Source organism: Rissa tridactyla, chromosome 4, assembly GCF_028500815.1.
Source record: "Rissa tridactyla isolate bRisTri1 chromosome 4, bRisTri1.patW.cur.20221130, whole genome shotgun sequence".
Classification (NCBI taxonomy): Eukaryota; Metazoa; Chordata; class Aves; order Charadriiformes; family Laridae; genus Rissa; species Rissa tridactyla.
The window spans coordinates 12,256,979-12,282,597 of NC_071469.1; the positions used below are offsets into that span (position 1 = coordinate 12,256,979).

Sequence of the window (25,619 nt, forward strand, 5' to 3'; positions counted from 1 at the left end):
TGAATGTTGATTTCACTTGAAATATCTCTCACAGTAATGAATGATCCTTCTCTTTTCAGAGAAATTCTATACTAATAACATTTTATATTTTTTTTATTATTAATGAGGGAAATTATTGCAACTAGATCAGCTGACTCATAAAAAAAAAATAATCTATAGCTTGTGGGGATACATATCCTTTCTGGCATATCCCAACCTATTCTGGACTCCATCCACGCCCTCTTAAGGATCTTGAGGTCTATGCAGCCCTTTTTGCCAGCCAGAAAAACGGATACCTCAGTATTAGAGACTACTTTTATCAATAAACCTTCGGCATTTTCATACTTCCAGCTGTACAGATTGAAGTCTGCTTCCAGACCAGCATAAACAGGAGTCAAATCTGAATTTAACAATGTTGACAAATACCAGACCATCAGAAGCAGCTGACTCCTGGCTGCATTTTCACTAGGAAATTCAAGTATGCTTGAGACAGTATCTTGTTGGTACAGAAGCAGCCCTAGTTCATGATACTAAGAGTTTTAATCCATGAGGACAGTCTCAGTCCATGAAAAGATGACTGTGTTCTGGATCAGTTTAAAAAGATTGTCAGGAACGCATTTCTTCTAGCTAGACAACCTGTGATAGAAATAAATATGGAATTCCAAGATGAAAAGATTATACCGTTCTCATTAAATGCAATATCTAACCAAGGGAGAAATTAACATCCTGCTACTTACTTACCTAACACCAAATTCCACTTTGACATATTTCCTGGTTATGAAAATGTTGCAAATAATCCAGGTAGTAACCCAAATTCCTGCATCTGCTTTCCAAGGTTTAAGGACTCGGCACCACACTGCGAGGGGTTTCTCAAAAGGCTGAGTTTTACATTTCAAGCCTTCCGGAACAGAAATTTAACCCTTTACAACATTTAGTATTCTTTTCGTTTCACCCCAAGGTTCGAAGGGTGTTCCAAATATAGACATGGAAGGGCTTTTCACACACTTTCCTTCACTTTGCTAGTGAACTGTCTCATTTAGATTTCTCTTTTATTGACATGCCCCAGTAGTCAACCCTATACCCTATTAATAAATTCACTGCAGTTTCTGCAATATCATTAGATGCCAGTAATTGCACAATTTATAGCAGTAGGAGCCCTAAAATACTGCGAACCTTACTGGCATCTAATTATTTACCTGAAGCCAAATTATACTGTTAAACACAGGAAAACATTTTTCTGGTACTAATTTTCACTGTAGGTATTTACTATGGACAATAGTCAAGCTGCTGATCTTTAGTTTCCCTCCCCACTATCAATTATTTTGACTCTCTAGGACATCAAAGGCTGTGATTTAGAGGCAAGGGGAGCATATTAAATATATGCAAAAAACCTGTTTTTAAAGCATGTACTCTAAACCCAAGCATTACTTTAATCAGGAGAGAAGAACAGAGAAAGGAGGAGGTTTCCATGACCAATCAGAACTAACCAACATTATTCAAATATTGAATGAGTAACAGTTACTATGCACTGAGAAGTTTGCAAACCAGAATGTATTCCTAGATATTGGTAATTATTATTGGAAGACTGCTAATTTCAAGAGAATACTGCACTCCTACATAAATTGCAAAAAAGAAAGCGATGTTAAATTAGTTCGCTATAGAATAAGATATGAATTATTTACTAAGCTTGATTCATGTGCATAATTCTTCAGTCAAGCATACAAATCAGATCAGGTAATTCCACATAATCATATGATTACTAATTTCATATGCAATTACTTCATTGGTGTCTGTAGCTACAGTATTTAGAATTACAAATTTCATATATTCTTGTTTACATATTTTATAGACAGTCTATACAGATACTTAATAAAGAGCTTTAATATCAAATTTTTATACTTCAGTGATAAATATAAGGTATTAAGATAAGGCCATATGCTCATAAGAAAGGTTTCCATCTAACTGTAGAAGAGTACTTGCAACTTTTATCTTTCTTTGGTTTGTAAGACATAAATGGTAGCGTGTTACAAATCAGAGGGATTTTTCTTAATGTCAGATAACACATTTCAATATTCATTTGAGAGTGAACAGCAAATGCAGAGTAGCCTTTTACTTAAGTCCTAACAATTGCTACCACTAAGACTTAAGTAACAATCAGATTGCTGCTGCTATATGTGATAGATCGCTAACAAAGTTTTCTTCTGAAATGTCCTTTTAGATTCCTATGTAGGTAGGAACTTAAGAAAATTATTCAATAGTCAGAATTTCTGCTGATGGTTACATTCAACAGTCTGTTCTGATTTGCAGTTTCTATGACTACTGGAGCAGCACTAATTTCTTCAAATTGAAAGGAAATAGAATCCAATTTGTATATTTAAACAAGACCATGCACAATTTTCTTTGAAAGCTATTCCAGCAGAAAGAGCATATTTATCTATATATCTATTTTAACCCAAAAACACAGGAATATATATTCCATTTCAAAGATTTAACAAAGCAGAGAAAAGCAAAATCAATTTTAACTACATATTTTGTATGTAATATTGGGGCATTTTAGCCAGTATTGAAAGAATTCTACTTTTAGCTTTTCTAAATGTTCACTACCAGCCCTGTGAATTTTTTAATGGGGAAAAAATAATACAATAAAAAGAAGAGCATAAATACCATGTTTCCTTCTCAAAGACCTTCCTGTGCATCTTATATGCTTTCAGCTTACAAGGCTAAGGATCTTTTTTTTTTCTCCTGTATCACTTACACCTGTTATTTAATTTGAATTCCCTGAATCTAACACAAGGAAGCACTAATATATATGCAGATGTTGTGAGATTATGACTCACTGTATTGATTTCAATGGTACTAGTCACACATTCATGTGTCTTTTCTAGTAACTCCAGTTTCTTAAAATATATTGTAGTCTTCACCACAAGAAGTCTAATGACAACAGAAAAGCACACTGCCAGAATAAGCATAATCCATCATACCTACTGTAGGTATTTCTAATTGAAAATGCTGTTCTTATATTTTTACTTGGCTTTAATCTATCACCTTTTAAAAATAAATTTAATTTTACTCCATTTAAGCATGCACCTGCTGGTTTCACATTCAAAAGGATCCCTCAGACAAAGAAAATTGTAAGTACAAAAAATTATCGCTTTGATGAGCCTCACTGCTCTGCAACAGGGCAGCCACACAGCCCCCGTCAGCCAGGCAGCCAGCACAGGAGGCAACTTGCAGCACTGGAAAGCCCGCACAGCTGCTAGTTAGGGACCTGCATTCTGGATAACCGCAGAGCCTCCCAGCCAACTAGCTTCATGTCCTTGTTTGATGCCAGCTGGCTCACCTGTCCAGTTTCCCTTCAAATATTGATGAATTGACATAAAATACGTGTCTGTTAAATCAACATTTTTCAAGGCCTTGCTGTTCTGCCAGAAAAACCATGACTGGATTTAAAACTAAGTACTGGAAAATAAATTAGGATTTCATTTCCTGACTTAAATCAAAGCATTAGCGAATCCATCCTTTTTCCTACAGTAATTCTCTCATCCTAATTTTGCTTTGTGACAAATTACTTCCTTTCTTTGAGAAGTCCTCCAGAAGGAGCAGAAAATATAAAAAACATCTTCTAGGGCACAGCGAAGGAATTTTCTCTAGTTTTCATTTCTTTCAGTGAACACCCAATACTAAACATCATTCTGCAACCCTCAGAGTCTGACCATGTACTTCCATATATATCTTAACACACATAAAAAGCTTTACGGGCTAACAGCGAAAGATATTTTCTTCTTTATAGAAGCTAGCCTAAGCTATCCATTTCATGCATCAGTTGGGAAGCTATGTGGAGATAGCCTTTCTTACCTTTTGGTTGTCTTGAGGAAGAGAAATGCCAAGGCCAGTCAGTCTCCAGAAGATACAGTCATACCACATTGAGAATCAGTGCTTGATGGGATGGAAGACTCCAGGTTCAATCAGTTGTTGTGAAATTGCTCTTAGAACAGGCCTGAGCAAGCTAAAAGCAAATAAAAATTTTTCTTTTTCGATTTTAAGAACAGATAACAATCACCACATTAGCTAGGAAACAAGGAAAGGGAAAAACAACATATTTTATAATCACTTATATTTGTGCTTTGTTTAAGTTAGATCAGCAGGCTTCTCTTATCCTAAAAAATTTAGTTAATATGCTAACAGATACTTCACATCATCCCCAGCTGAATGCTGTGATATACATCCAGTCCTATGCCTTCCATCTATATTAATGGAAAACAGTTGAGACCAAGTAGCCTAAATTTTATCTATTTTTGGTAGAATTAAAATAAAATTCCTCTGCCTTCCATCCCTCTCTCTGTCCCGTCTCCCCATCACTTAGTATCCAAAAACTTGAGCACAACATTTTCCAAAGTTGTTATGACTGTTTCTATTATGAAAAATAGACACTTTACCACATATGGCTTTTTAAGTTAGTCATTATGCCACCACATAGCTTTTACACAGCTACAGATGAGTTCTAAGTCTCAGGGAAAGATGGGATGCAAGGTCATTGCCAACGTCACTTTGGAAAATGAGATTTAAACTAAGTTACTTTGACACTTGAACATAACGTCTGACAGTCACAGGTTCATAACGTGTTTGTATACACTAATAGGATTCTTAAAATTAAGACAGAATTTTATTGTAGATAGTTGGCTGAAGACAGATTATCATCAACATCTTGAAAGGGGCATAGAGGAAAACACAAAGCATCCTCAGAATTCCAGCTTTCTAATCTTATCAGGTTTTTTCTTATGAAGAAAGACTGTTTTCATGGATTTACTTAAAAATGTCTTAGCAAATAAAAATTGTATGAAAACTATATTATCTAGCATGCCGTCATCAAATCTGGCTTCAGACAAATCCATCCAGTTTATCTAGTCCTACTGAAACATTTATTATTGCTCTAAACACGAGAAAAGGAATTCCCAGAATAAAGTAATACATACAGCAGAAAGATCTTGAAAATCCAAAATACGGATTATAATCCTGCACAGTAAATTCATAAATTGACAGGATGTATTGACAGGGCCCATTCCCACATGACAGTGTATTTCATTAGTCCGGAGAGGTTGTCATCTACTGTCTCTGAATAATTCACTGTGCAAAACTAACTCACGAATGATGGTGGTGGAATTATGCCATTTGAATTATTGGGTGGGAAAACCCATGAATTTTCCCGACTGCAGTGGAGAATAATTATTGCTAGTCCATTTAGGACAAAATCTAAAAGTCACAAGCCTTTACAGCTTCTGCATCTGACATAATTTCTGTAATCTCCTGAGCTGTGCACACTGAGTAAACCTAGGCACAAGAAGGTTTCTTGCAAGTAATTATTTATATTTCAGCAGCTAGGTTACAAATCTGTTACACCCTTTTTTGTGTTGTTTGTTTTTATGCTATGGTTCTGCTTACTGTTTGTACTATTGTCTAAGTACTGAACTCTGCGTCCTTTATGTGTTTTCAGAGACAGATGATTCAGTATTATTGACCTCCATGAGATACAGAATAGAACAGTCACCAAATCATGCATACTACTTACTGTTTGAGGCCAGCGCGTTCACTCTTTAATGAATTATTCCAGCTCCAGTGATATATAAAAACCAATCTGTTTGCTATTTTTGGTTAAAAAGACACCCTGCCTTGGCTATCACAGTTACAGAGTGATTGAAGTGGAGCACGTTTGATGTTTTGATGATAAAGATGAAAACAGCAGGCAGGAAAACAGAAAACAAACCAGAACTTCAGTTAAAATGCTGGCTTTCATTTCCATTTCACACTATGATTATATTACTGGCCCTGAATGTGTCTTTTCCACTTTTCCCCTCCTTTTTTCTTTTATTTTTTCAAAGTCTGACTGCCCAAAGAGCTATTTTTAACAGGACTTACGTGTTCTAGCTTCCCTTTCCAGGCGTCTGTTTTACAACATTAACAGTAAGAAGTAAAAAGCAGTGGACACACACAGGGTGAGACAGAGATGAAGTCTGAATGATAAAACCTTGAACTGAAGGAATCCACAAGTGCTTGCCCAGGTTTCCTTCCTGGTATCATTATACACTGGATTTATTAATGAAAATGAATGACCGGTAAAACTCTTTTTTAAGTAACCAAGAAAATGACAATCCTACCCAAAGCCTCTTTTTATTAGGGTATGATTGAGGCATCTGTAAGGTTTTGAAGGATTTTTTTACTCTAAACCACAAAACATTTAATGAATCAACACCTTCTAGTCATAAGAATTAAGATAGGACCAAATTAAGTTTCTTTTGTCATGAATAAGCATATTTTAAAATGCACTACTCTTTCTAAATTAAGAATAAGCATGAGTTTTCTTATTATTTTTGTCCAAAATCCTATGGTTCATCTGTAATAAATGCAACAAGAGCCAAGTAATTTGTATTTTCGGGGCTCCCAGAGAATTTTCCTAACACGGAACACATGTAAGTAGTCATCATCAGGTAGGTTAGTTAAACATTGAAAGCCATTTCTGTTTAGTTAATTTATATATTGATAAAGTAAGCTTGTTAAACTGAGCAAAGGAATAAGAGGTGCTGAATTTTAAATAGTGCTTGTTGTTGTTCATGCTGAGCTACTGCCCATCTTCTGCAGGCATTTCTTTGCATACCCATAAACTCCACCTCTGCTGTGATGCAGTTTGGATCCCAGGTGATGACAACTTTGTCAGATTGAGTCAGTTCAGAAATAGTTTGTTGTTCCAAAGGCCCTCTAACATATAAGTTACCTGTATTAAAAAACATGAGAAGTGGTTCTCTTGTAACGCGATAGTCAAGAAATTCCAGATTGTCCCTTAAGAAGCTTAGAACTGTCGCTTGGTTCAAAAGAGACCAATACTTTTAGAGTAACACCTTGTCTCTGGCTCTATTACAGATGTCAGAATGGCACACTGACTTGCCCAAACAAGGAAACCGGCACCACTCTTACTGACAAGTTAACCGAGGACTTCCAGGGGGTTACTTAAAACATATTAGCATTCTTAATAAAGCGGTACTTAAAAATAGAGTAGAACTTCATGGATCTAAAATAGATGTTTGCAAGAATTCCTTGACAACTTGTTTTACTGTCTCTCAGAGGAATTTCTGAAGTTTACTTGATTTTATATTCTCTACTATTAATCATGAAAGGAGCTTCATCAGACTTGTCAATACACCAGGTCCAGATTATGTAATTTATAGAAACATTGTACGATTCTCATGCCAGAAGCAGTCTCCTCATCTCAAAATATGTATTTTGAGTGATTGTTGTTTCTACTCAATCTTTTTAAGAACACTGAGGAAAGCTCTCTGTTTATGTAAGTGGGCACAGTACCAAATGTCAATGGAATCTTTTTCATTTACATCACCAGCCGCAGACAATGGCCTGCTAATTAGCAGGTTGTTAATGTTAGCAATCATACCACGTTAACACAGGTTCAAAACAAGGTTTACGTGAGATTGGATAAATTCATGAAATGGAAAGCCATTGAAGATTACTGAAATTATATAAATCTGGCAAATTGCTGAAGACAGAGAGAAGACTCAGAGAAGGTTTTAATACAGCTTTTACTTATTCTTACAGCCTTCGCTTTTGGTCAGAGATGCTCATGTACATGAACTTTCAGTGTGGCACAACAGGGTCATTACTATTTTCTTAAATGACATGGAGAAAGAATGAAAACACTGCTTCCCTTTTATCACCCCAGGAGTCATCACTGAATCTCTGATTCAGTAACCTTCAGTGTCTTGCTCCCAGACCTTCCAAAATTCCAGTTTCAGTTCAATTTTTGAAAAGGTTGACACTCTCAGTCAGGGGAAAAGAGATTTTAAATAGTTTTACCATTTAAGCTTAAAGCATTCAAAGCTTATATTATTGCTGCTTTCCATGCTTTATTTTCAGCTGGTGACTGCTCATAATTAAAATATTCAGGCCTGTTGCGATTAAGTTAAATAGCTTTACTCTCAGACTACTGGCAGTTGCAAAGTACACAGCAGGACTTTTTAAATTTCTAATTAAGTTTCTTAGCATGAGTCACATCTGTAGAATCAGAAAAGGAAACACTTAAAAAGACTACATTTGTCAGGGTCCCTCTCCCCAAAGCAGCTACTTATCTAGGGATGAAGCTACATATAGGAAAAGCCCTGGAAATGTTAGTCACAGACAGCTGAATATGAGCCAGCAGTGTGCCCAGGTGGCCAAGGCGGCCAATAGCATCTTGGCTTGTATCAGAAATAGTGTGGCCAGCAGGACAAGGGAATCGTCCCCCTGAACTCAGCACATCAAACACTGTGTCCAGTTTTCGGCCCTTCACTACAGGAAAGACATTGAGGTGCTGGAGTGTGTCCAGAGAGGGGCAATGAAGCTGGTGAAGGGTCTGGAGCACAAGTCTTATGAGGAGCAGCTGGAGTTGTTTAGTCTGGAGAAAAGCAGGCTGAGGGGAGAGAGACCTTATTACTCTCTACAACTACCTGAAAGGAGGTTGTAGTGAGGTGGCAGTCAATCTCTTCTCCCAAATAATAGGATGAGAGGAAATGGCCTCAAGTTGCACCAGGGGAGTTTTAGGATGGATATTAGGAAAAATTTCTTCACCAAAAGGGTTATCAAGTGATGGAACAGGCTGCCCAGGGGAGTGTTTGAGTCACCATCCCTTGGAGGTATTTAAAAGACGGGTAGATGTTGTGCTTAGGGACATAGTTTAGTGGTGGACTTGGCAGTGTTAGGTTAATGGTTGGACTTTATGATCTTAAAGGTCTTTTCCAACCTAAGTTATTCTATACCTGCCCACCTCCTAAATATTTCCTGTAGTTCTCACTGGCAAGCTCAGTTGGAAAATGTCTGCAGGAACAAAAAATGTTTTTTGTCACACAGAAATGTTCAAGTTGCTTATTTTAAGAATCATGTACAGAAGTGCCTGACATAATAATGCAACTGTTCAGGGTAAGGATTTAGTTTCCAGAAAAAGTTGTATTACTGAGGAAGAGGCACATTACCAAAACCTAGATAAAATAAAATATGAATTTAAATGCTGAGATCTATTTTTCTACAATCCAAAATATTATTATATCTGCAATTCTCAAATTATTTCAGGGAGAGTGCCAACATCATAAAATACAGGAAACAATAATGAGAAGCCCTCCTGCCTCTGTGGTGGCACCTTAAATTATTTTTGATGAACGAGGCAAGCTTCCAAAATTTCCTTTTCAGAAATCCAAGCCAATAGTCAGATTGAATAAAATCAAGCTTGGCTTAGTGGCAGGCAGTTGCAGTCTGGGGAAAAGAACCTTCAGTTTCCCTTCCCTTTCCCAGGACACTTTTGCTTAATAGCACAAACCCACAGAACACAGACTATTAGCTCACAAAGCCTTTTTAGCTTTTTAATAATCTGTGGGAACCATATGAGTATTTAACTAAGCGCTATTCTCCTTTAGCCTGCTTCCTAGTCCCAGCTTTCTTCAGCTTTTCCTTCATGAATATATTTAAATCTAAGCAGCTTCCCCTTGTCTTTCTTGTCTGTACTTAGCAGTTTAGTAGTTTGAAGGACAGACAGCTGAATTTTTTTAAACTAATTTTTTCTTTTAAAAAGAGCCTCCAACAAGTACAGGTTTAGAAGGCGAGAATGAAATAAGCTTGTGTCCCCACATGGGTAAACTTTTAACATATTTCAAAACAGAGCTTATTTGCTTGGCCCTACATATCTCTAAAATTATAATTAAAAAAACACTAAAACCAAAATAAAACAAACCCCATGGTTTTGTCTACAAATAAGCATATATAGACTGATCTACAGTGATCTATGTATGAAATAAGAAGCTGATGTTCAGCTTCTCAAAAGTGCATCAGGACCAATGATTCCCAAGTCAATAAATAATGGTAAATACATACAGCTTTTGAAGAATGTATAAACTGGTTTTGTTCTAAACAGCCAGCTACAGTTTCAGTTATACACCATACTATGGATCTGATCACAGAGTAGAAATAGATCAATTTTAAAGAGCTTAGGGAAAAGCATAAAAAAATGTCTTCAAATTATTAGGAGGATCAACTTGTGAAGAAGAAAAGCGTCAGAACGATGTATGGCTAAACTGCTTTCTTGGGTAAAACAGAAAACCCATTTGTAGCATTATCAAGGTTTTAAACAGAAATAGTGTTACTTTGAATGATATACTGAGCTACAGAAAGCAGCAGCAAGTAACAGTCCTACTCCTCCAGAACTCTCTAGATGTACACTCCACGCACCCGCATTTTCTTCCCTGTATTATCCCCGGTGTTCAGACACGCCTATGGGCTATATCCTGAGATGGCAGCAACATGTAGGTATCTAAGCTACCACGTCAAATTTGACTATTTGCATTTCTCAGCACTGCCAGGAGCAAAATGAATGGTTCCTGATTAGAGTAATACAGTGAAACTACACCAGGGGAAGACTGAGGGGACATTAACAGGTGTACAAGCACGAAGGCATCATCTGTCTCTGAAAAGGGCATGTTCCATCAGTATCAACAAACTGGCACGTAACCAGATGACTCGTTTACATTTCCAAATACTGAACACTCTAGCAGGAACAACCATGTAAATGGCTGTGAAGGAAATGCATGCTTTCCGTGTCATATTCAGAGTTTGGGACAGAAGCATTTATTAAGCCAATAGAAGGGTGAAGATATCTACCATTTTTAAATGTATCCCAGAAACTAGGAATGGCTGAGAACACAGAAACTAAATTCAGGGCTTTCACAAAAGCTTCTCCATAGATCTATAGTTCCCTTGTACAAATTTACTGCACATAGGACAGTATTCAAAACCTATCACTTTGTTGTATCTTCATCTCTTAGCAAATAAGGAATAGATTCCAGTGCTTGAAAATGATGAGAAACAGTGCTTCTTTTAGACTACTAGCTGTGGTCAACTACAATTAGCATTTAAAAAAAAAAAAATGAAGTTTGTGTCATCAATAAAGTATGCTTTATAAAACCTTATCTGCTCCCACAGACTGAATTCAACAGTAACTGTATTTGATTCTCATCCAAATCTACAAGATTTTTCCAGAGGCATTTAAAATGAACGTAACTAAAACTTTAGGATTAACTATAAATTGCAAGAAGAGGAGGGAAGGAGAATTCATGTCACCATGAAATAAAATGGAAGTGTTATACCAAGAAAATAAATGAGTCTGAAATACCGCAGACAGAAAAAGCACATGTGCTTTTTCCATTTTTCTCTGGTAATTGGTTGGGAACTCTCTTCATTTCATTCACGCCAATTATTCTAAAATTTCTGCTGCCATTACTGGCCATAAGCAGGGAGCTGGTGGGTCCATGCTGTCAACAGCTCACAGCAGCAAGTTTCTAGAAAATAATTTTCAATTCCTAATTTGAGTCTGTCTGTTACTTAGTTTGATAAAGAAATCTTTCCACTTACCTTGTTCTTATTTCATCCTCTCTGAGGAGCTAGGCATATATGACTCTTTTGGGGTCTTTTATAGTCTTTAATAAGGAATAAGTCTCTAGGGGGAAAAGAAACAACATGAATTAGACAGGGACAAAGATAGGCAGAAATCCAAAGCTACTAGAAATTTGAAATTCAGAATGAAAATCTCTCAGTCTATATATCTATGTATCAAAATTGCATGTTGTATAATTTGAAACTCAGATCATCATTAGATCTGTATTATACAATGAAGCATATACTTACTCTTTTATAAGCCACAAGGTATTGGATCTTTTTCTCACAGATCACCAGAACTGAAAGATGTCTGGTTCAATTATTCCTCTGAGATTTTCTGCAAATATTTCATAACCCATAAATGTCACTTATCAAAGTGCAATTACATCACCTCTTTGCCAACATCACCATTTGTACTTATTAGCATTCCATTTTCTGTGCTCCAATCCTTCCCCATCCACCTCCCCACTTTCTCTCTCTAGTATTCCTTATTAACCTACAAGACAGCAATAGTGAACACACAAAAACCACTATGATATACTGTCACTTTGATAAATATTTTGCAAAGAGCTTTCCAGCTAAGCAACTGAAGTGGGTAAGGACCACTTTCAAAATACATAAGGTTCCCAGGTGTCCATCTCATCCCTTTGCAGGAAATTACTGCCCATACACCAGTGCATAGCAGGGTACATGCATGCAGCCCTGCTCCCCAAGTTCACTGCATAGCGTATTAGTACCAACTGAACATCAACTGAGATGGAAAGCTGTGAAAGAGTGGCAGAAGTGCTGGCAAACAGCTCACTCTTCTGGGGCAGGAACTTCTGTTGCGGGCATTTCTGGCAAGGACTGGAATGCAGAAGGGCGACAGCAGAACTCCTAACTGCTCCCACTAAATCACCCAAGTCCATCTGCCAAAATCCTCAAATTACCTGGTATGTCTCCAAAATACTAGTCCAGTTTTGCAAGCAGAAGAGCCAACAACCATGACACCAAAAGGAAGCTTCTTTTTAGGGTAGTTAGCTCAAACGCTGACACCATAACTGCTACCACCACAAAGGACAGCTTTGAGCTAACTCTGGTACCTTTACAGGACAGCACACAAAAAGCCTGAATGACACTGTCGACCGACTTCAGTTCCTCACTGTCTGAAAAACACAGCAAATCGCTAAAATCACTGAGTGTTTTTGAAAAAAGAAAATATCCCTGGTGTACCAGGAAACGCAACTTTCAGCAGTGAATATTTCCTAATGGTGAAGTGTCCTAATGCACGTTGTGGTGGCAGGGGGAAGGGAGAATGAAGAGGAACAGACCTATAAAAATTGTTACCCTCTTTTTCCTGTCTCTCCACCAGTTTTAGACTGCCCTCACTGCCCTCTCCCCACACACCCTTTGGGACAGGCAACATTGACTACAATGCTTGAGAAACAAGTCAGTACAGACTACATGGCTGCAGGCTGGTAGATGTAATGTGAAAGGGGAGAAATCTTCCATTTCCACAGGACAGCAGAAAATACTAAGGAATTTCAGGAGACAGGCTAATGACAAAATTACTTCTCTGTCTGTATAAACAGCTTTGAACTTCTGCAGAGTAGAAAAAAAGATTCTGCTTAGCTTTCAGTATAGGCAGTTCCTTTATGTCCCAGGAGAATACACTGATCTAAACAATCTTTTAAAGATTTTTAGATTTTGTCACAGATACAACAAGTATAGACAAACTACACCATTAAGACATTTTTATTCGGCAATAAAATCTGAGTATTTAGTAAGAATTAGAACATATTCTATAGCTGATTCACTATATAAAATCTTTTCAATGTTATTCTAGTGCATCTCTAATGCAGAGATACTTCTTAAAATATTCAAAAGCAACATTAATCCACGTCAATAACAAAAGCTTTTATAATAGACTCAGTTCCCAAGAGTTTACAAAATAGACATCTGTACAAAAGTTCCACTTTTCAGGTCTGCCTCCTAGTAGTCCCATTAAAAAAAAAAGGCAATTAAGCTATTCGTACTTAAATATACTCAAAAGCCCAGGAAAGGCAGAAAAGATCATAGAATCATAGAATGGTTTCTGTTGGAAGGGACCTTTAAAGGTCATCTGGTCCAACCCCCTTGCAATGAGCAGGGACATCTTCAACTCGATCAGGTTGCTCAGAGCCCCAAACAACCTGACCTTGAATGTTTCCAGGGATGGGGCATCTACCACCTCTCTGGGCAACTTGTTCTGGTGTTTCATCACCTTCATCATAAAACATTTCTTACTCATATCTAGCCTGAATCTACCCTTTTTTAGTTTAAAACCATTAACCCTTTTCCTATCACAATAGGCCCTACCAAAAAGTCTGTCACCACCTATCTTATAAGCTCCCTTTAAGTATTGAAAGGCCGCAATAAGTTGGGGAAAGCTATAACTGCATATTGGAGATGCTGATGCTCTGTCAGTATAGGAAAAACCATTTTCAAGACAGGTGAAGTACAAGAGGACACTCCGGCCAGTTGCTCTACATTTACAATCTATAATTAATCTCATTCATATATGCCTAAATAGTTATAGATATTTATTTTTCCTCCACAGTACTAGACAGTTTTATGGAATGGAGTCAGATCAGATTTCAGAGTACCTAACAACAAATGCAGCTAAAAAAAAAATCCTCTGATCTTATGCTGCAGCAATAACATGTCAGATTTTACTTTTAGCTCAATAAAGCCATAGAAAAGTGTTACCACTTTACTTTTGAAAACCTGCTAATCAAATGTCTAGCTTCCATTAGCACAAAGCTAGCATTTGCTAACATTTTAGAAAAGAGAAACTACTCTAAAAGACTTGATTCAGCAAAGTACTCAAATGTGAAATCCCAATTCATTGGTACCACAGAAAACTATACAAACAAATACGCATCTCTTTCCACCAATCCCTAAATATAACTAAAAGCAGAATATACCCATCTAAATGCTGAAAAGCCCCTTTGAAATTCTGAAAACAACAATAGGAACCCTTCTGCAGCAATTCTTACATGTAGTCAAGTGAAAACATTTTGACAGATTTTTTTTTTAGAATGTTATTCAATTTTAGAATAGCTTGTCTTTGAAGTACAGCAGGTGCTGCAATTTTAATAGTGTATCACTGTACACACATAAACTTCTTCTCTATAGTCTCAATGTCCATTCCTAAAAGCAGAGATTTACAGGAGAATTAATTATTAAAATGTTTTGGTTTCAGTCTTGTGGATTAAAAATTTACTTGGTAGGACAGCATTACCACAATGGACTTGAAGTGCATTTTACTTTAAAGAATATTTTTTTCCCCATACATACACCCACGGGCATGCACACAGGAACAAACATTTATGTTTTATAAAGGTCTAGTCATCTACTGAGCTTGCTATAGATGCAGATGCCACTCAGAAAATCGTATACAATCATAGCTATATACCTGATAACCAAACCAGTATCATCAGGAACTTGCTCTTACAACAGCTTCAATAGAAAGCATGATCAATGTAAAAGATTAGAAGCAGACTTAATCTTTCCTTCTCCTTCTGATATTTGTTCACATAATAGGCTATCTAGAAAGTACTGTTTGTTTCTCTTTCCTGGATGAAGCTCAGCAGATAAGCAAAGCTATGACAGCTCTGAAATGCTAGAAGAGGAGAACTACTAAAATACAAGTTTTTTCTCCTAGTATACAAACATGTTTGTCTTTTTTCTTTTAAGAGCTTAAGCTCAGAACTTATCAAATTGTTGCTCTGAGCGGATCCCAAATCTCTGACATGTCAAAAAGTGGTGTTATTCAAGGGCGCTATAAAAATTCAAGGCAGAGTTTAAATCCTAATAAAATAAAATAAATCATCCTTTAACACAGCAATTCCCCAATCACATGGAATTGTATGAAGAGGTTTAAAGACAAAGCATCACTAGGTTCTCCCATCTTTACTTTTGCCAACCAGCTCTGACTGGTAGCTAGGTGTAAGATAAATTTATGAGCAGTAAAGCCATGAGAAATGTCCTGAAGTACACAGAACAGGATGCTATGAAAAGGCAGCAATCCAGCATTTTCTAAGAACTAGGCCTCTAAAGGGCATCTCAGAAACAATGCTCAAGATGTTTGGTACCCAAAAATCTCCCGTCTCTCAATAATCCTGGCCAATAACAGCACAGACCATAGGCCCAGGACAAAGGAAATAGCTGTAATTCCTCTCCTCCTAGGACTCAGCAGCCTTGTTAGCAGTCTAAGCAGATACTTTGGAAATACCGCCCTTCTCCACCTTCTTCTTTCACAGATAGAATTTGTTCACGGGCAAACACGAGAAACAAGCTGGCTTCTTAAGCTTTGTGTCAAGGAATACCAAGGAGACAAGAAGCAGAAAACTGATCTGTCATGATGCTCCTGTTCAGTGAGTAAACAAAGACTGAAGATTCTGAGGTTTTCTGATCTGACATACTTCTACGGCTTTGTACTCACTGCAAGGATTTTAATTAGAGAAACCAATATCATCTCACCCTTTGTCTACATTATCATTAACCTGCTTTCTTTACAAATTATCTCTAAAGGCACTGAAGCAGAATTTTTTTTAATGATGCTATTCGTTTCATTCTCTTGGATCTTTTACCTTTCTTGCACAGATTACTTCCTACATTACTTTTAGTCTCATCGCTCCTGAGAGGTGATCCATTAGGTGAATTACTTTTAATAATGCTGCTGCTGTCAAATGCTTGGGCATAGAATTTCTTTTAAGGCCTGTGCAGCACTCGCAATCCCTACCACAAGGAAGAAGGTGGCACATCTAGATCTGTAATGGTGTTCAAAAGGATGCTATCATCAACTTAAAATTCATAGTGAGCCACATCCAGGAAGTAAGAGTTTCTCTCCTTAAAGCATATAAAAAACGGAAGTAGAAGACTCAAAAAGAAGAAATCAGAGGCAGGGTACCAAGGAGGAGGCAGCATGCAAGCTTAAATGACAAGCTGACTGGAGATGAGCTGAGAACAGTTGATGAGGATGAGAATAAGAAAATGGAACATAACGCAGCAGGATTGTGGAAGACAGGGAAGAAACTGGCATATGGAAACACAGGACAATGATAAAGAATATGTCCTCACATTGCTGCTTGGTTGCAAGCAGTGATCTTTTGACTGATATTCTATAAGCAGGATGGAGTTAGGGGCATTCCTCACTTCTTCAGAAATCACATATACTATACAGTGAAATGATCCCATTAGATACTGTTACCCTCCTCACATTATATCAGGGCTCAGTTCTCCGAATCCACTTCTCTTTCTCATAGTTCCCAAAACTATGGTGAGTGCCCCACTATAAGAAAATCCTCTGGCAAATCACAGCATGGAAATTTAGACAAACGTGCCGGATACCAAGCAGTACTTTTTCACTACTGTGATGGTCATGTAGAGGCACAAACTGAGTAAGTGCTAACAGGTCACTCAAGATGGATCTCATGTAAGAAAAGCTACAAAGCCCACAAGGAAATATTTGTTTGTCCTGCTGCATGGAACAGATCAAAATACAGAGTAACAATATTTTAATGAAAACAGACAGAGGAAAGATGCGTGTCTTTGTCTCGTGGTCTGGGACTAGATGCACATACATTGACATACCTGAGGAATAAAGCTCTGTACATTCATCCAGAAGAGCAAACCTTGTCCTGTGGAGTGTCTCAACAGCATGTCATGTTGATTAGTACTGTTACCACAGTGTTGAAAAGCTAAGGGATTTTTTCCTAATTTGTCCCAAAGAATATTATTGTGCATATTTCATCAACGCTATTTCAAAACTCAGTCTTGGTTTCTTCCACTTCAGGTTTTTGGAAGAAAACACGTAAACCTACAGCATTCAAAGTCCTAAAGTCCTTCAGTTATAATATGAAAAACAGAAAAGAAGTATCTATATAATTTGAACAAAGGAACTTTTCAAATCGTTAAATTAATTTTAAGAACACACTTTTGTTCACATATGCATAATCTGAAATTAATACCTTCTAGAAATTCCAGGCTATTTTGTGCATTTACAATATCAAGTAGTGAGGTGCAAAGAAGGAGGGGTGGGGGTTTGGTACGCATTATGGTTCCAGGACCACACGTCCACCCTGTATCTTTACCCACAATGAAGTCCATGCCGCTTGCCAATCCTAGGTGCACACTGTCCGTGCACGCAGAGAGCTCACTGATGGAGCACCTTCATTTACCTCAAAGGCAGAGTAGCCTGAATGGCACCCCACTAATATCACTTCAGACTTGGTGCCAGCAGGAAGAAAAATACGATGCACCCCGGTGCCCAGAGCAGCAATTCTTGTACAGGCACAATGCAAATTCACACCCAAAAGAACCCCTCTAGCTCACATCACTCACCCCCAGTGACCTGCAGTTCTTATCCCAGCTCTCACCATCGTAGACAATGCCATCAAAGACAGAGGCTGTGCCATTCTGACAGCATGCTCAGCACAACTTCCAGTCTGATTTCTGTGAGAAGAGGTGGCACCTGTCAATCTGAGTGACACGTCATCCGAAATTTTTCGCATTGCTCTGACACCAGTGCCTTCTACGTGGTTTAACAAATAACTGCTTCAGCTTTCCCCTCATAAAAAGTGAGGGATTACCTCACAAGAAGGACTATGGGCCAGTAGGAAGTCCATGCCAGAGAAATTACAATACTTGATAGATCTTGAGAAAACAGCAACTCTCTTCTGAGTAGTCACACATTCAGAAGTCTCTCCATACGCAGAAGGACCCAGGGGCACCACTGCTTGTAGTATTTTCTTTAGTGGCAAAACCACGTGTGCAGTAACCATGAAGGAGTTAAAACAAGATAAAGTATAGGGTTACATCGGCAATTGTAACAAATTAGGACCTAAAGACACACAAGCCAGTGAGAGTTAGAAGCTTCTGAGGGTCATGCAAGTCTCAAAGTTAAGAAAAGTACTGTCAAGTCTAAGCCTTGCTGTCACATATTCTGAAGATTTCCTAGGAAAAGTATTTGGCTGGTTTCCCGAGTCTGTACTTTTCACTGCGTATTACAAGATACTAAATGCATATCCAACTTCGATCAGCTACCTTCTTTGTTTCCCTCTGGGACTATTAAGGATGTGCCAGTGGCTACAAAATGTTGCTTAAAAGACAAAGTAAATTCCTGATCAAATATTAAGCTTCATTCATCTTTTTCCTGTGGTCCTTAAGCAAAAGAGGGTTCTAGAAAAATCTTCTGGGAGGCATAATAAAGACCATGCAAGCAATAACAGAGTTGATAAATCATTGATGAAAGAAGTAAAGGGAGAAGAACATTCCCAAACACCAATACAAGAAGCATTTCCACTAACATATGAAGCATAATAAATACACTCCATTTTAAAACAGACAATTAGATAACTGCCACACACAAGAGTGCACTACTGCAGGAAGATGTGAAATAAGACTGGCAGAAAAGAAGCAATCCAGTGGTCATTCAGCTAGTTTCCTTAAGAGGCAAATATTGCAGTGAGAAAGTAGAAGTCTACCTATCTAATATGATACAACTCAGTGGACGAATTCAAGCTTCTTGAGAAACAGCCTCAAAACTTATTGACAAAGACTGTTGTGCTTTATTAAATAATGAACTGTGCACTTGTCTTTTTTCATCAAATGAGTAGACCGATGTTCATCTACTAGTACTGTCCACCCATAGCAATCAAGAGACGTGGATTGTTATTTTTAATTTTAGGATTTCCTTTACAAAGAAAGCTTTTTTTCCACAGGGAGTAGACAGAGTAATGACAGCATCATAGGAATCTCATTCTTACGAAGCTTAGGTCTTGCAGTCTCAAATGGTATGCTTCAGCACATTCGCACCAATTTCAACAGTCTTGCCATTCTGCTCCTATAAAGGATCCAGCCCACGATCTTATGAGGTCACAGAATCATAGAATCTTCACGGTTGGAAAGCACCTTTGAGATCACTGAGTCCAACCACTCATAAAAAAAAAACCAAAAAAACAAAAACCCAAAAAAACCCCAAACACCCAACAACCTACAATCTCTGCCACTAGAGCATGCCCTGAAGTGCCAAATCTTCTTAAATACTTCTAGGGATGGTGACTCACCCACCTCCCTGGGCAGCCTGTTCCACTGCCTGACCACTCTTTCAGTAAAGTAATTCTTCCTAATATCTAATCTAAACCTCCCCTGCCGCAGCTTCAGACCATTTCCTCTGCTCCTGTCATTATTCACCTGGGAGAAGAAGCCAACACCCACCTCTCTCCAGCCTCCTTTCAGGTAGTTGTAGAGGGCAATGAGGTCTCCCCTCAGCCTCCTCTTCTCCAAGCTAAACATGCCCAGCTCCCTCAGCCTCTCCTCATATGACCTGGTCTCCAGACCCCTCACCAGCCTGGTAGCTCTCCTCTGGACACGCTCCAGCACTTCAATGTCCCTCTTGTACAGAGGGGCCCAGAACTGAACACAGCACTCAAGGTGAGGCCTCACCAGTGCCCAGTACAGAGGCACGATCACTTCCCTGCTCCTGCTGGCCACGCTGTTCCGGATACAAGCCAGAATGCTGTTAGCTTTCTTGGCCACCTGGGCACACTGCTGGCTCCTGTTAAGCTGGGCGTCCACCAGCACCCCCAGGTCCTTCTCTGCTGGGCAGCTTTCCAGCCACTCTTCCCCAAGCCTGTAGCGTTGCTTGGGGTTGGTGTGACAGAAATGCAGGACCCGGCACTTGGCCTTATTAAACCTCATACAGTTGGCCTTGGCCCATCGATCCAGCCTGTCCAGGTCCCTCTGTAGAGCCTTCCTACCCTCAAGCAGATCAACACTCCCACCTAGTTTGGTGTCATCTGCAAACTTACTGAGGGTGCACTCCATCCTCTCATCCAGATCATCGATAAAGTTATTGAACAAAACCGGCCCCAAAACTGAGCCCTGAGGGACACCACTGGTGACCGGCCACCAAGAGGATTTCACCCCATTAATCACAACTCTCTGGGCACGGCCATCCAGCCAGTCTTTAACCCAGCACAGAGTACACTTGTCTATGCCATGATTCGCCAGCTTCTCCAGGAGAATGCTGTGGGGGACGGTGTCAAAAGCCTTACCAAAGTCCAGACAGACAACGTCCACAGCCTTCCCTGCATCCAGAAGGCGGCTCACATGGTCAGAGAAAGAGATCACATTGGTTAAGCAGGACCTCCCTTTCCTAAACCCATGCTGGCTGGCCCTGATCCCTTGGCTGCCCTGCACTTGCCATGAGAGCTCACTCAAGATGATCCTCTCCATGATCTTTCCTGGTACCGAGGTCAGGCTGACAGGCCTGTAGTTCCCTGGATCCTCCTTCCGACCCTTCTTGTAGATGGGCGTCACATTAGCCACCCTCCAGTCATCTGGTACCTCCCCTCTTGACCAAGATTGTGGATAAATGATGGAGAGAGGCTTGGTGAGCTCTGCTGCCAGCTCCCTGAGTACTCTTGGCTGAATCCCATCCGGCCCCATAGACTTATGTGTGTCTCGGTGCAGAAGCAGATCATTGACTACTTCCTCCTGGATTATGGGTGGGTTGTTCTGCTCTCCATCCTTATCTTCCATCTCAGGAGGTTGAACACCCTGGGGATAGCTGGTCTGACTATTGAAGACGGAGGCAAAGAAGGCATTAAGTATCTCAGCCTTCTGCTTGTCCTTGGTTGCAGCTTTCCCCCCTGCATCCAGTAAGGGATGGAGATTCTCCCTGGCTCTCTTTTTGTTGATGTATTTATAGAAGCTTTTTTTGTTGTCCTTAATGTTAGTGGCCAAGTTGAGCTCCAGCTGGGCTTTTGCCTTCCTAATTTTCTCTCTGTATAACCTAACGAGATCTCTGTACTGCTCCTGAGTTGCCTGTCGCTTTTTCCAAAGGTGGTAAACCCTCCTTTTATTCCTAAGTCCCATCAGAAGTTCCTTATTCATCCAGACTGGCCATTTTCCCCACCCTTTTGACTTGTGACATTTGGGGACAGCCTGCTCCTGGGCCTTTGAGATTTCCTTCTTGAAGAGCGTCCAGCCTTCCTGGACCCCTTTGCCCTTCAGGACTATCTCCCAAGGCACTCTCTCAACCAGTGTTCTGAACACTGGTTAGGTTAACTCCAGATAAAAGAACTGGCCTTTAAAAATTTTGACTCCTTTCAAATATGAAAAGAAGCTTTTGGGGTTAAAAAGTTACCACAGAAATTGATGTGTGATTACCATCTTTGAAACTTATGCCCAGTGGATATTCAGAAGTTAATTATTTGCAGTCTCAGCATCAATTCCTGTCACAACTAACGAAAGACTTGTTATTAATAACATTGACTGTGTGTAGTAACAGTTACCCAATTTCTATGGACAATGTTACATGAATGGAACCCTTCCTGCCTTTTCATATGTGCTAAATGGTGGTTTTTATGGAACAAATTCTTTGTTGGGTACATTTAGGTTTGCATGTTTAAGAATTATTAAAATTCACTGAACTTTACACAATTAGTAATGACATTGTATAATTACTTGCGCTTTGTCTTACCCACTGTCAGCCATTCTGAGTTCGCACACAGTAAAACATTCAAATAAATTGCAAGTGTATATATAAACTTAAAGCAATTAAAGGGATTTTGTTTTACCTTCAATATTTCATGAGTAGAACGTTTTAACTCACCTAGGAAAACTACAGGAATCAGATGCCAATCTAGAATTGGGATTAGTACTTCAAATCTTCAAATGTCTTCAAATGTCTTCAAATTCTGAGGTTTGTTAGTAACAAGCCTGATACAAAGTTGGCTTAAACCAACAAAGAGAATTCCTTCTCCTTTTAGAAGCATTTTGGATCTGGCTCTATATTCTCTGTGAAGAAAGAACAAGCCTGTTTCTTACTTTAAAAAAGAAAACACTATCTCTAAGCAGAACAAAACAGACCAGTCCATTACATTTATCAGTGAGAATTAACTTGTCAAGAAGACATTAACAATTTTATTAATGAAGCAATAAAACAAAACAACTGTGATAGCAAGATGTAACCAGTAGTAGGAGTAGAAAATCCTTCTACAATTTTTTCCTGTAACGTGTGTATCTGCACTGTACAAGCGTAAGGTCTGTTGACTGTTTGAATTATTCAAAATTGACTGAGCCGTCTTTCAGAAGGAACCTCCCAGAAATCTAACGGAGAACCAGGGCCAAGATCACACAGACTTAACCTCTTTCCTGCTTACAATTCATAGTTTAGCTACAGCATCAAATAGCAAACCAGACTTAAATAATATTCTTCTTATGAGGATTAAACAAATGAGTAAGTATAATTAGTAAAGCTATAATTACCAGTGCAATGTTCCCATTACAGCAATAAAGAGATAGTGCCTGTAGAATAAATTCTAGTTTCCTTCCTTCCGGGATAACCAACAACTGAAAGAAATGAGAAAACCATGAATAATTCAGGATTTTTACTTGCTTTATGTAAAAAAGGGCCCTGCATGTAAATTTCAGATGAATCCCGCATTCACTGAAAAATCAACTCATTTACTTTCAGAATAGTAAATGGAGAAAAAAATTTCCTTTTAGATTACTGCACTGTATGCCTATTTTGCACCCTGTTGAACACTCAGTGAAGGATTAACTGACATAAACATCTCGGCCCCTTACCCTGAAGGTGTGAACAGCACGGTTAAGAGCCTTCTTCATCTCTGATTTTGCTTTTTTTATTAAGTAAGCATACTTGCATAGACAAGATTGTCAAAAATTAGACAGCAGAACATATTAAACAGTAAAGCAGGATAATTAGATCACATTTGAATAACACTTTTTATAACTCCAGTGAGAGGAAAGGAATAGAGTGACAAGGCCTCTGATGCTTTTATCCCTGAATCTAGTTCTATTGAGTCATTTACTCGCTTTCAAACAGATACTAAAAAGTACAATGGAAGAGCATCCCACATGATGCATGGTTACCAGAGTTTTAAATTTGTCCTCAAATAGACTTTTACAGCACACACCAAGGAAAGCAGCAGAGAAGTTGCTACCACATCCTGGTGTCCTTTTACAGCAATCACCAAATTGGACCAAGTGTGGTAATGATCTGTTCTACACCCTGTCTCTGACAGCAGGTCTGGCCAGGTACAGCAGAGGCCGAGTACAGAAGCATGCGCAGTCATGATACAGTATTTTTGCTGATGAATTCTTCACTTTACATCAAAGCAGGATTTGATATTAAAACAGGCATCCTGTAATGTGCCTTAACTACTAAATCCTTGTGCCAAAGGTGGATGCAATTGTCAATACCAGAGGCTGCAAAGCATTAAGTGCCATCAGTGCAGTCCCAAGGAGTTAACCCTGATCTGACCACTGAAAGCCTTTAAGATTTTCTTCAGTATTAAGGCTGCATCATTCTCTTACTCACATGGAGATTTGTCTTCTCCATCTCTACAACTCAAGGTGATTCCAGCCACCTCCAAGAGTCATTAAACATCTGAAATAGTTCCCAGTTAAAGGATCGTTTGATATAAAGGTTACCGTCTGCATCTTGAGACAAAAATCATATACAAATTTAATTAACAGGAGAGCATCTAAGAAAGCATCCCATCAATGCATTTTAACACAGGTCTCCAGCTGAGAAGGAACAAAACCTAAAATATATTCACGGGCTTCCTTATTCAGAACAAAGTCGTTCTACTTTGGAATGTAAATCTGCAGGTAGTATCTCAAAGTCAGTATTTTGCTGGTTGCAAATTGACCACAATGACCCTGATGACAAATGGCTGTTAGGTGAACAGCAAGTCCTTAACAGCACTTTTAAAGTTTCTACTTGTTGTTTAAAACAAAATGTAAGAAAAACTGCCTTTTGGCTGAGGATAAGGGCACCTGAAAGAAGGTCAAAGAATACTTTCATAAATGAAAATTAAGGGCTCTCATGCCTTAATCTCCTCCCATGCAAAAGTGTTGCAAGTAGGAAGGAATAACAGAGGACTCCAAGCACGTGTGGCACCTTCTTCAGGCCGGAAAAGGCAGACAGTACACAACCCACTTCACAGTCAGTATTTTATCTGCATCACATTTCTGCTTAGAAATTCTACCACACGGGTAACGAAGAAATGGTGGCTGCCTAGGCTTCCTGTTGTAAAATGTCTGCAGCTGCCCCCTTGTCTATCATCTGCTACTCAGTGTCAAACACTAATAGCCTCTAGCATTTGAGCCATGGATAACATCAGACAACTGAAAATTATAGGCACATTAACAGAGAGAAAGAGTTCCAGATGCCCCAAAATACAAAAAAGGACTGCTTGGGGGGGTGGGGGGGACGGACAGAAAAAAAGATATAGCAATTCCATGATCTTGTTTCTATCACTTGACCTTGTACATGCTTAAAAGAAGAAAAGAAGTCATGTGGAGGCGCACACGCTGGATATTTTTTGCTATAAACACATCAGGCAATCTCCAGAGTATAAATGGACTGTTACTCCATTTCACCCATAGAGCTACACAAAAAGGCCAGCTGCTTATGGATTTGACTCACTGAACTCAAAAAGCTGCAGTGAGTCATATGTTCCCTACACTCACTGTGGGGTTGTCATAGTAATGATTTCTCCCTGTCATTTCTCACTTTACCACATGAATCCATGGAATGGACTGTGCTTAGCTCAGCACAGGTAAGTGTGTATATATATATGTATGTGTATATATATATATATATGCATTGCAACTTTTGCTTTTCCCCTCACTCCATTAGAAAGCATCCCTCCATTCTAACGGCAGCCTGTTAGAATACCATTAGATTCCTAGAAGAATTGAGGCAGTTACTATAGGCATATTTGGTGGCCCAAAGCAAAAGAAAAAACCCAATTTACAGGGCCACAATCAACTCATACAACCCCAAGGAAGGTAAAATACCAAATTTATACTCAGGTATGTTCTTACATACTCCAACATATAAGTGACTTGCTACTTGCCTTTTGGCATAAGCACATGATTCTCTTCAGTCTTTTGTAGGAGGCTTATCAACTTCACAAACTGCTGAGGATGGTGGTAGCCGATACAGTTGCACCTTCACTGTGGTTCAAGGCCTTGCATTAGTTCACTTGTTAACTGAAAGGAAAACAATGATACAGGGTCAAGATATTTTCTAGCATCGTGTTTTTATTTACCCTATACAGAAAGACTTAGAAGCAGCACATGGACAATCCCTTGCAGAAGCCACAGTTACGTTGTTAGCC

At 38.8% G+C, this 25,619-nt stretch overlaps 2 long non-coding RNA genes across 8 annotated transcripts in view; both read right to left on the reverse strand.

Moving 5' to 3' along the window:
* Positions 1-2,991: 2,991 nt before the first annotated feature.
* On the reverse strand, positions 2,992-22,819 carry LOC128909151 (uncharacterized). 2 transcript variants are annotated; one of them, XR_008466263.1, is made up of 3 exons: positions 22,735-22,819; positions 11,413-11,497; positions 2,992-3,985 (listed from the first exon to the last, which is right to left on the reverse strand). It is a non-coding gene; the product is annotated as an uncharacterized LOC128909151 (long non-coding RNA). The 2 variants fall into 2 exon arrangements; XR_008466264.1 differs by lacking the exon at positions 22,735-22,819 and adding an exon at positions 22,079-22,229.
* A 2,536-nt stretch (positions 22,820-25,355) lies between these two features.
* Positions 25,356-25,619, reverse strand: part of LOC128909149 (uncharacterized) — a 101,008-nt gene continuing 100,744 nt past the window's right edge. For all 6 annotated transcript variants that reach the window (XR_008466257.1, XR_008466259.1, XR_008466256.1 and 3 more), the window contains one exon: positions 25,356-25,491. This is a non-coding gene — a long non-coding RNA (uncharacterized LOC128909149). The remainder of the gene's footprint in view (positions 25,492-25,619) is intronic.